The sequence below is a fragment of the Candoia aspera genome, chromosome 12, assembly GCF_035149785.1.
Source record: "Candoia aspera isolate rCanAsp1 chromosome 12, rCanAsp1.hap2, whole genome shotgun sequence".
NCBI classification, from domain to species: Eukaryota; Metazoa; Chordata; class Lepidosauria; order Squamata; family Boidae; genus Candoia; species Candoia aspera.
The window spans coordinates 17,294,322-17,306,912 of NC_086164.1; positions in this window are offsets into that span (position 1 = coordinate 17,294,322).

Sequence of the window (12,591 nt, forward strand, 5' to 3'; positions counted from 1 at the left end):
AAGTGAAAGGTTTATACGAACCGAAGAGAATCCAGAAAATATAAGGAAGGAATCATATATGACTCTTCCAGCTTCCTCAAACAATGTGGAATCTAAATAAATTGCACATGTCTGTGAGTATGCACCACTTGTGAGACCCAAGTTTTACTTACCTTAAACCCGTTTCATTTTATAAACCATGAAGCCCCTTCTGCGGAGGGCCTACACCACTGCTGTACCCCCTGTACTCCTGGAAGTCCAAGTTAAAAAATGAATCCCGCCACCCCGCAAATAGTTGCCCACTTCTTTTTGAAAGCAACAATAATGCAACAGAAAAGACACACTGTTGTACGCTGCCCACATCTTTCTTCACCTAAGTATTGAAACCAAATTTTATTTTGGAAGATGACATTACACACATGTTGCAAATGTACATTGAGATGGGGAAAAAACAATGCATGACAAATATTGAGAGCAAAGCTATAGAGTGTACAGGTTCCCTTTGCTGCATGACCCCGGTTACAGAAATCATCTGATTGGGGTTGGGTGGAGGACGACGACCCATAAAAACAGTTCACGATATTTCACCATTGGAAAACAAAGCTCTCGAAAACATCAGGCCTTCAAATATGGCCTTTCCAGTGGAGAGGAAAGAGGTGCAAAAAAGTGAGTCCAGGGTACATCTGTCCAGCTTGTTTTCTGTTCATTAAAGTCACTGATTTGCAAGTTCTCAGGTTCTCAGTCTCTGCATGTTCTGTTTTTAATTGACCCAGGAACCAGGCTTACTTCAAAGATGAACTATGACAGTTCTTTGATTGTGGTCATCCATACAGAGAACATAATAGAACACAGTATTTCTCCATTGGATTCTGGTACAATGTGTCCTCTCTACCCCATTTCAAAATATGCAGGAAAAAAAGGAAGTTCTTGACATTATATACATTTTTTTTTCTCCTTAAAAAAAGTACAAAAAACCCTGAATGGCATTGGGCATAATGCTCCGGATAGACGTCATGAGGTCCCAAGCTATTCTTGGGAGCATCACATTGAATTGTACAATACAACTGTATGTAACACTTTTCCACAATCAGTGCTTATTCAGGTTTTGTCCTCTTGCTTTATTCCATGTCTACATCCATAACTGAAAACCACAAGAATGCAAAACACAGAGGGACAGAGAGAAACCAAGAGGGGGAAAAAAATGATTTAAGGCATGAGATGTCAACACCATGCGGTTACTCTCGAAATCTTGTTTGCTAGCAATCTAAAATGTCTAAAACTACCACAACTATTTTGACATCTGTCTGCTAAGTAGCCTAATTCTACCCTTAGCCATGGAACCAAAGCTTTAAAAAAAATAATCCCTCCCTCCCCAAAGATTTCAATAAAAATGCTTTCTGTACAAGGTGAATGGCAGAAAAAGGTGGAGAAAATGCTGACTGACTCACCACAAATTAAGAATGCAGAATTAGTTCAAAACATGCACATTGAGAAGAAAGTGGAATCATTGGCTTAAAGCTGCAATATATTACAAGGCAATAATAGCTGAGACATTTTGGAATGGAAACTGTCATCATCATTCCTTGTGTACAAGATGTCAAAATCCCCAAGCAGGACATCATCAGTAGAAGTGAAGTTACTTGATTGAGACCAGAGACTTCAAAAGAGAGAGAGAACTATCTCTTGCTGAGGTCTTCATCAGACTGCAGCCAGGATGATGACATACAAACACAGTCCATGAAAGGCAACCTCACACTCAAAGGAACATGGAGGAAATAACACACAGTCATTGGCACCATGTAATCTCCCTGAGCCCAACTAATTAAAAGAAACATCACATTGCTATGCTTGCACAAAGTGTTTTCTCAAAGGTACCTACTCCATGTTATGGAGTAGGTACCTTATTATGGAGCAGTGTTATGGATGGTAACAAGCTTGTACAGGAAGAGCATTTATAATCTGAGCTCCACAGCATGCCTTGGAGTCATCATAAGCCATGTAAAAGATGCCATTCCATCTCTTGTGTTACTGTTTGCAGAAGTGTCCACCCGAGGAGGGTCCGAAAAGTCGAGATGGCGCTACAACCATGCAGACATGGCCACCTTCTTGATATTGTTTTTATCTCCCTCCTCCTGTGGACACCCCTGACGGCTGACATGTTATGGAACAGCGAACCAACAGCTGATGACAATGAGCAGGAAGTGGTGCAAAGCAAGCTGGCTCAGCAGGTTGAGATGTGGGCTGTGGCAAATGTCTGACGCAGCAGCCACGTTCAACTTCCTGCTCCCTCCATTCTGTAGTTAGACTGTCACACTACTGATGTTATTATCCTCAACTGTTCCAGGGCACAAAAAATGCTGCTGTCTATTTTATAATCATTTGTCTCTCTATAGCAGTACTATAACGAGTTGTTGTTGTTGGAGAAGGGGTTGTTAGAAGCTTTGGGGAACTTCTCAAACTTCTCAGAAGGGGCATCTGCAGTGGGGCTGGGGTCAAAAAAGTAAAGGTGGCTGTCGCAACCATGTGATGGAAACCGCAGCCTTTATGCGCGCCTGCAACACACGTACAAAGGCACAGGACCTCCATCGCACGATTGAGACTGCCTTCTTGATTTTTTTGGAATCCTCTGCAGATGCTCCTGATACGTGTCAGCCTTGTTTCATGATGCAGCTTCACTTTAATTTCACTCAGTGGTGATTACTAGAAGGGGGAATTGCTGCACAGATGAAAAACATCCTGAAATCTACTGGAAAAGAGATTATTTCTGTTGGATGTGGGTGAAAAAGCAGTTTCCAACTATTTATAAAATCCTTCCTCAACTGTGCTGATAGAGGGTTATGAAAACATTAGACTCATCTGTTAGAGAAAGATTTTTTAAAAATCCCTTAATTTAATTAATTCATCCTCTTTACAACGACTCAACCTTCATGTCATTTAAAGAAAAAGAAAAGTATCAACCCTGTAAAATTCAACAGTTCATACAAAGGACCTATTTTTTTTAAGATTCTGTACAGAAAGTTTAAAGTATGCCAGCTAAACTTTAAACCTTACCTTGCTTCTTCTTCTTTTACTTTTTTAAACTTCTTGTTTTTTCACTTCATTCCCACTCAACACAGAAAGATTACAGAAGAAAATACATTATGACCTCCTGGTTATATTATATTGCAGCTTTCTTTCACAAATGAAGCAAATCATACAAAATCAGCTCAGAGAACTCAGAAAGATATTAAACCACCGTCTGGTTTCAGTTTCAGACAGCTTCCAGGCCACAGTTTACTTCTCAAAAGAGCCACAGAAGGACGAAATGCATCTCCAAAAAGTGATGAATGTTTATGTAGATGCCAGAGTTTTATTAGTGTTGCTCTATTACTTGCATACGATTAAGAAAATTGGCTAGTAGCATTCATGCGTCTGCTTTCTCTACAAAATTCTACTTTTTATAAGGTAATGGGGTATGGAGAAAGAGAAAAAGTCAGGGTTCGGACCCAGGTATAGGACAGAGATGGCATTGGTCACTTTTGTTGACCTGTGTAAGACCTGAATGAAGGCAGTGCACCTCTTAGTGGCCTTCAATAGTATGTCAATAGACATTAGACTATGGTATCCTTCTGGACTAGCCGCAGAGGTTGGGTGTTGAAGACACTGTTTCAGTGGTTCCACTCCTCCTTCAGCAGCCTGTTCCAGTTGGTGTATGTTGGGGGGAAGCCTAGTGTCTGCTCCCCTGTGGGATATTATAGGGTTGAGTTCTCTCCTCCCATTACTAACACCCATATGAAGCTGTTGGGGAGGTCATCTGGCCATTCAGGATCTGGTATCATCAATATGCTGATGATACTCAGTGGTACATTGTGAGCTTGGGCTGTGCTGGAGATGTTGTTGAAGTCTCATCCCAATGTCTGGAGGCTGTGAGGATCTGGATAAGAGAGAACAGCCTTAAACTGAACCCTAGCAAGACAGAGCTGCTGTTTGTACATTGGAGATCCTCTGCGACCTCTTGTCTTGCCTCTGGGTGGGCTGCATTGCTCTAGGAGGAGCAGATCCGCAACTGGGGGATCCTTCTGGACTCCTTCTGGATTAGCAATGGAAGTCCTGGCAGGGAGGTCTTCGCCCAGTTTCAGCTGGGGCAACAATTTTAGCTTCACTTCAGACAGGAGGATCTGACTATATGCCCTCATCGCTACCCAGTTAGACTACTGCAAGACATGCTACATGGGGCTGCCTTGAAAGACTACCCAGAAGATTCACTTGGTGTACCATACAGGGGCTGGGCACATTCTACACTTACTTTCCAGGCATTCACGGCCTTCCTATCAATTCCTGGATGCAATTTAAAGTGCTGGTATTCCCCTATAAATCTCTTTATGGCTTGGCACATTGATGATGCCAGGGGAAACAGCTGATTATCCCCTATTTTTGGAAGGTTGTGGTCAGGGAACTTAGAAGTTTGTTTTTTCATTAGAAAGTTGTTTGTCTCCAACATTATCAGCCTTCTGGAAAAAGCTGAAGACAGAACTTTTCCAGAGGTCTTTTGGGATGTGATACTATATATTGTTTTTAGGGGTTTTAAGGTATTTATAAGATACTTTTGCTTGGTGTTACTGTTTTGTTTATTCCTGTGAGTTGCCTGGTGAAGTGAAAAGTTGGAAAGATGGCCTTGCAGATACAAAACCAACCCCCCCCCAACTCCTCACTCTCTGGAAAAAAAAAATCCTTCTTGAGAATCTTGGGTGGCCAGATTTCTAAAGTGACAGTGAGAATTAAAATTTCAATCATATAATAGGAAACATGGTTTAAAAGTCTGACAGTTTAAATATAAGTCATGATCTAAGGGTGGATATGCATAGATGTTATTCCTTAAGGGTAAGGATATCTTGCAGAAGGCAGGACACTCTCTCCAGTCCACTCTCCTGATATTTTCCCTTAACAACCTGTTCATTTCCCTGACTCCTTTTCTGAAAATTCTTTTGAGCAATTACAATTTCCACAAATCCCCTTTAAAAATGTGTTTCAGAGCTGCATTAATATCTTAATTTATTGGATTATCTGGGGGAAATTGTATGCTACACATACCAGGACAGAAAAGGTTAGGGATCTTTCTGGTCAGCATTGCGAAAGTGGCCAAGAGTCTATGAAACTGACTATATTGGGTTCTTGATTAAGATTACCTTGTGACATAGCCTAGACCAGGCTTTCTCAACCAGGGTTCCGTGGCACCCTCAGGTTCCGCAGGAGGTCACTAGGGGTTCCCTGGGAGATCACAATTTATTAAAAAAATTATTTCAAATTTGGGCAACTTCACATGAAGAGGCAAGCTTCATTCTTTATTTTGAGTTTAAGGACACTGTTCATGCATATCGACAGGCCTACCCATGAAACAAATAGAATCATTTTGTAACTTCTGGCCTGTATCTGAGCCTGAAGGTGCAGGGGCTCCCCGAGGCCTGGAAAATATTTCAAGGGTTCCTCCAGGGTCAAAAGGTTGAGGAAGGCTGCTCTAAGGGATTCAGGGCCAAGGCAGAACTGATTTTTGGGAGGAAAAAAACCCAGAACTATTACAAGGACAAGAAAGAAGTATGCCTCATTTGTGTGCAAAGACAAAATCAGACTGAAAACCTCTGAACACAGGGGATAGCACCCGTAGTTTGCAATAAAAATCATGAGGTCTTTCTAGTGTGTTCTACTTCTGCAGTTACATGCAACTGTGGGCTCTCTACTTAGGTTATAAACCCAGCAGACATCTCATTGTACTCTTGATCATGCACCTACTACAAGTGATATTTTGGGAAACTAATCCTACTGTTGTCCTTCAAGAGGGTACAGTGTGGGCACCTAATAAATTTCCACTTCAGTGAATTGTGGTTACTGAGATACACTTGGGTTTTTTTGGCTCTTATAATTTGCATCATGGATTGATAAATAGGGATTCTTATTTCTGGTGAAATCTGTTCCAGGAGGAATGGGTGATGTTACAGATGGGATACCACATACAGGCAGGGGATGATGGGGGCAGAAATAATTTGGAGTTCTGAATTTGCTGGTTTTGTCCTGCGCAGTGGGGCTATATATCTTGTGTCCTTCCTATTAGGTGTAACTTGACGGAGCACTGATGCCAAATCTTGCCAGTATAGGGTTGATCCCAGAATCTCCATATCTGAGCCATATGGAAGCCTGGTTGTTTTGGAAGGAAATCAAGCAACTTTGGCCAGAAGGCCAATCTGCCAGATGCTATTAGCTTCTAGGACTTATTTAGCATGGATGGTGTTTTTCCAATAGAAAATATGCAAGTTAATAGCCAAAGAGAAGAAATGGAATTTTCATGGCTTTTGCTTCCATTGAAGAGATAATACCCTCCAATGAAATCTGTGAAGTACTTGTTTTCGTAAAAGCAAAAGGCGTTGATCCTTAAGCATGTTTTAAGGGCCCATGTTAAATTATTCCACAGCTGAACCTTTCTGAATACCAAATGTGCTGTAATCAAGTTATAAAAGTCATATAGGTGTCAACATGTGATTGGTGAAAACAGAGGAATCAAATTCACTGTTTTCCTAAAGTAGTACAGGTAGTCCTCACTTAACCATTCGTTTAGTGATGGTTCGGGCTTACAATGGTGTTGAAAAAAACAGACTTACAATCAGTCCTCACACTTACAACCATTGCCTCATCCCATCGGTCATGTGATCACAATTCAGGCACATGGCAACCAGTTTTCATTTATGACTGTTACAGTGTTTCATGGTCACATGATCGCCATTTTCGACCTTCCCAGCTGGTTTCTGGCAAGCAAAAGCAATGGGGAACTGTGTGATTCACTTAATGACCACATAGTTCACTTAACGCCCATGGTGATTCACTTAACAGCCACCTGGAAAAAGGTAATAAAATAGGGTCAAATTTGCTTAATGACTGCTTCGCTTAGCAACCAAAATTCCGGTCTCAATTGTGGTTGTTAAGCGAGGACTACCTGTACTGTGCTTTGAAGTCTTATTTGTAATCAGAGAAAACTATTCCTCACTGGCACATCTGAATGAAACCAGCCATCTTACCACTGCAGGTTGATCAAACAAGCCTGAAGATGGAGATTGGGAAGGTAGTCAGATCACAGAACGATGGTTTATCATTGGATGACCATCGTGATAGTTATGAATGTTTGAAAATAAGAGCAAATATTGTCCTTGAGCCAAGCAACATCACAAGAAAAATCTGTTCACTTCATAAACTAGCAAGGGACCAGATCTGCTTTTACAAAAGCAGTATTGGTATCACAAAGGTGGTTGCCGGAAGGCACAAAAGCTTTAGCCCCAAGTCTAATTTTGGATCTGAACAATGTTCTCATGAATGAAACCTCTAAAATGTGTTGGATTAAGAGCAGTGGAAAACCTTCACTGTATCACATCTGGACACATCTGGACAGGGTGAGTTAAAGAATCAGAGCAATTAAGCTTGCAAGAGCTAAGGTGGAGTGTCATTCAAGCCGAGCTGGTGAATTCATGACCGTATGGGCCATGGTTTATCCATCTAGTCTATCAAGTCTTAAACTGCAGGGCAGGTAGAATGTGCAATCACAAAGCAGCAAATGCTCTGTGAGAAATTTCTAGCACTGACAATAGCGAGAACAGGAGAAAAAAAGAACATAAAGGCCACACCTTATTGAATCAATCTATTTAGGACAGTATACTATTTCCCATACTAGACAATGGAAAGTCCACAAGCAACCCTCTTAGCAACTGATAAATCGCTGCAAGAGAGGAAGAACGAACGATTATGGGTGGCACATAGCAAGGCTAGCATCGTATGAAACAGAGTTGTGGAACTTATGATGCCTCCCAATTGGTCGTGTTGACTGGAACTAATAGAAGGTATTCAGCAGCTCTAGAGGACACAGCTCTACCATCCCGAACATAAAAGGCAAACATAATCAACACTGCTGTTTTTCCATTAAAACATTTGGGAAATACAAAAGACCTATTCCTCTCTTAAGGGACTAGGATCCCCATAATGCTCTAGAAGCAAATTGCTCCTCAAAATTTCCAGATCCTCTTCCGAAAAGGCATTGTCCAAGGGAGATGGCAGGAAGACTTCCATGAACAATCAAGGCCGGTGGATTTGGATGTGGGAGATTACATTTTACATGACAAATTGTAATTCCAAAGGAGATTTTGATTAATCAGCAGGAAAGTTAAAGCATTTGATCCTCCCCTCCCCTCCTTCCTCCAATTCAAACTGGTACATTTTTCAGAACAACAGAAGACGTTTGAAATTCCAGCCACAGAACTCCAGTGCAATGCCTTATTTGATGATAACATCCTAAAATTACTTGAAAAGAAACCAGTCACATTCACAAAAGCTTATTTCCATGCACGTTTGGTAGAAAGAACCCAACAATATAGGTTCAGGCCGTTAGATGCATTTTAACCATTCCATAATTTACACAGGCACAGTTATCTACACTGCAGATTTCTGTGTGATCATTCCTAATAAATCAAATCTTGAAAGAATTAGGAATCCCATGTTATATTTTGTGGATTCATAAAGGTGTTACCTGCATTTCTACATTGCCTCTGGACCTTGGAGGACCTTCAGAAGGCTTCCCAAAGTATGTACAGAGTGTTTCCTCTAAGAGATAGAAGAAAATCTAAGCAGAATTTTGGATATATTTACATGGTAGCCTTGAAGGGTTGGGAAGGTCATAAATATATAAGGAAATCCCTTATTCTACTTACTCATGCAGTGCAGTATTGTTTACACCAGTCATCACTGGCTGTTGACAGGGATCAATGGCTATTAGCCTTGATGGCAGTGTGACTGCCTCTGAAGGCCATCTGCTGGGAGACTAGTGGGCCTCCTTGTGCAATTAGTTGGGCACTGTGAGAACAGACTGCTGACTAGATGGGCCAAGGGTCCAATCCAGAAGGGCCCTGCTTATGTTATGTTCTTATATCATGATCCCATTGCCCTCCAAATATATCAAACTTCAGTACCGTAAAATCCCACCATTGGTAGTATGGCCGATGAACATCTTGTCTAAGAACTTGGTCTCTCTGATAAAGAGTGGGCAACACCTACATGAATCACTTAAAATGCCGTTTCAAGCTACCTGACGTGATGATGTCTGGAAACAAACAGACTAGTTCTTGTTTACTCACATGGAAAAAAGAATTTTAATTGGACTGTTTCTTGTGGCGGAACAGATGCAACCATCTTGTTTTGGGAAACATTCTGAGGAAAAGTGAAAGATGGAATGGCCCTGCCTCAGTCTTCAGTGCATTGTACAGCAAATTAGCCATTCTCCAGGCCACCTTTCCCAATTCTTGATGGAGAACATTGACCGTGGATCTTACCCATAATCTGTCCTTAAGACAGCTCCCTCACCTTTGCCTCACAGTAGGGCCAGCGCGAGGAGAACATTACAGTAGCCTCTACACCATGTGCTTCATATTCATGAGCTTCTAAAAAGAAGTAACCCTCTTCATTATCAACAAAAGTGATACGCTTTACATATATGTTGATTAGAGGCAGCTGCCTGTATACAACAAAAGCATGAGAGTATCCATTTAGGGCTTTTTTCCAAGGATGTCTTCTGCAGTGTGAAGACTAACATTTCTGGGCTGGGCTGCAATACAGTAGGGACCTTAAAGAAATTAACAGTGGTCATAGATTGTTGAATCAGGCAGGGGTGGACAAGAGCAAAGTTGCATGTACTTGTGAAGGGCTACACTCTATGTGACACAGGCATGCAATCTGGCCAATGCTAGATGTTCCTTCTACACCCCTATCCTGCATCTTCTCAAGTGCAAAAGTTCCTCAGAAAGAAGCCAAACATAGTTTCTGATAGCTACAGCAGGAAGGGGTAACTGTAGCCTCAAGGCCATAAGTTACCCCATCTCCCTTCTGTGGTCCTTCAGCTCCCTCTGTGATGACAGAAAACTGCTATTTCAAAATGGGAAGCACATGAACCTTGCAGTGGAAATCCTATGATAGGCATTTAAGAGCTGAACAAAAATTAAAGAATTGCCCTCCCCCCAAATGTTGCCTTGCCCATATGTGTGATATAGTGGCCCATCTACTTTGTGGCCCTCATCTGTCCCCTCCTTAAGGACCACCCTTGGCCACCAAAAGCTTGATCAATTTTTGAGCTAGTGTGTTAAAAACCGCTGGTGTAGTCCCTCACTGCTGCTGCCTGCCATGATACAATCAGTCGGTATGAAGTACGTGGCATCTGTTTGCACTAATGAATCAGCCGTAAGAGAAATGCACTGTAGCCTCTATTTTTGTGATGAGTTTGGAGCTGAACACACCTAGCATGGTAAGTATGGCTATTCTGCATGCATTTTAATTTATTTATTTTGTACAAAGACTCATGCAACATCCACTATATAGGCAGTTTTACACCTGACATAGTCACTGATTTCTACCTACGTTCAAGAACATTTACCTGAAAGATTCTTCTAAAACCTGGGAGTCCTGTTCTTTACCCTGTTTCACTTTTGCAAGTTTTGAATGGTTCCCCCCATCCCCCATTTCTTTTCTGGAAAGAAGAACCTTTGCTTTCCTTTGACTAGGCCTCTGATTTTATGAATGCTGACAATGTGAACGCTTACAAAAGCTGAATCTCTCCATTCCTGGATTCAGAAGTAACGCACAGTGTGGCACAGCCCAGGCAATGGCATTCCCACTGGATCAGTCTTTCAGACATGCCATTATTAAGTGCAATAGAAATGAAAGCCCAAATCTGCAATGGGGGAAGCTATCGCATATAAACAATGATGTAAAATCACTACTGGATTGGACCAAAATTCCATCCAGTTTTCAGCTGTCAAAATGTCCAGCCTGCATGTCTAAAGGAATTTCAATTCTCATTGGGATTTCAGAGAGGTGGAAGTCTGAAGCAAATTGGCTGAGGAACAATGATCTAGTTTATCATTTTTTTTTCTACAAGCTTCTCAAGGGCTTACAAGCTGGAGATAAAGATGGTGGCGTCTTCCTTATTACACCTTCCCAGCATTTTACATACAGAGCTATGCTGCTTTGGAGATTCCATTGAGCTACTGTGGCAGATAAAAACAGTCTTACGTTTGTCATCTCTGTGCAATCAAGAAAGAGAAAAGTTAACATTCAGAAGACTCTACAGTACTACTATCAATGCTAGGGCAATGCCCAAGAACAGCAATCAAATAGACCAAACATCTATAGATGTATTTTGAGTGTGTGTGTATATTGGTGTGTAAGAGAGAGAAAGAGGGAGGGGGAGGGTGTGTTCTCCATGGCTCAAGTTTGATGGAGATCCATTGCTTATTGTCTGTTGAACCAGGAAAGGTTGGGTTGAAGGCATCAAGATTTTTAGACCTGGATCCACATGATGCCTCAACATTAGGAAGAGGGAGGGCTGTCATGAAGCACTATCACCTTTAGCAGAAAAGAATCACTCAATTTCACTTCCCAGCCAGTACAGGTCCTCTGATCACACTCAGCTGGCAAAGTGAGAAGAACAGCCCTTCAAGAGGGAGAGAAGAGAGAGCAGAAGATCAAAACCAGAGCAAAGTGAGTGTGTTGCAAACAAAGCTTATCTCCAAGTTGACAAGTGTTACTGTAAGCAATTCACAATTTAGGTCACCTTTGTGACCATGGTTCAGAATCTCATGAGGGACAGAGCCACCATTGTCAGATCTGGGAGGGAGAGGTCAGTTCCTGTTTCTGGAGCTGACAACTGTAAAAGCTCACAGTGTGCATTGATTAGTTGTGATGTCAGGGCTGCTTGGCTGTCTGTAGAAAAAAGGTCTTTCAGGCCACCCAGGAAAACATTCCTGAATCAACAAAGCAAGCCCCTTCAAAAGCCATGAGTACTGTTCCACCAAATGTATTTTACGGCGTTAACCGAAGGACGCACCTGCCAACCCAACCACCCCTCCCCATGAGGTAGAGAAGTATTCCTGTCCCTATTTTGACAGACAAGATAAATTGAGGCACCAAGAAATTAAGAGACCTGCTCCAATTTATACACTAGATCTGCTAGGTGTCAAATACACCATGGGAAATTCTCCTGTAGATCTTTTCTGTGCTTTGTCCTCAAGGTCAGCCTTCCCCATGGCGATCTGACTATAATCATACAAGAAAAGTGGTTCCTCTGAACCAATGTTTAGTGGATGCACCAGACCAAACAACAACATTGTGGATAGGAAATTCTAGACACTGCTTTGGCTAGCAATGGGTTCAGTATTACTTGTTTTTATCATGCAGGGTTGTTGTCAACTACAGGCCACTTAATCATCTGACATCTTCTCTTAAACAATAACATCCTAATACTTGGCTCACCCACATAATCGCCATAGAAATCTCAAAACTGCTAGTGGTGAAAAATGCAAAAATCTTAACCAGTGGTTAAGATAAAGCCATTTTAAGAAATAGGCAATTCCCCCCCCCCCCAAGGTGAGCAAGAAATAGAGCTAAGTAGCCAAGTGAAAGCATTAGAAAGCATGCCTGTTCAGCTCACCTCTCCATTTCATGCAAATTGCCCAAAGCAGCTTTTCCAATGGAAACGAAAGAAAGAACTACAGGTAACTGTTGTCCTATGTATTCTAAATTCAAAAGGGGTTGCAAAAAAAAAAAAAAAGAGCA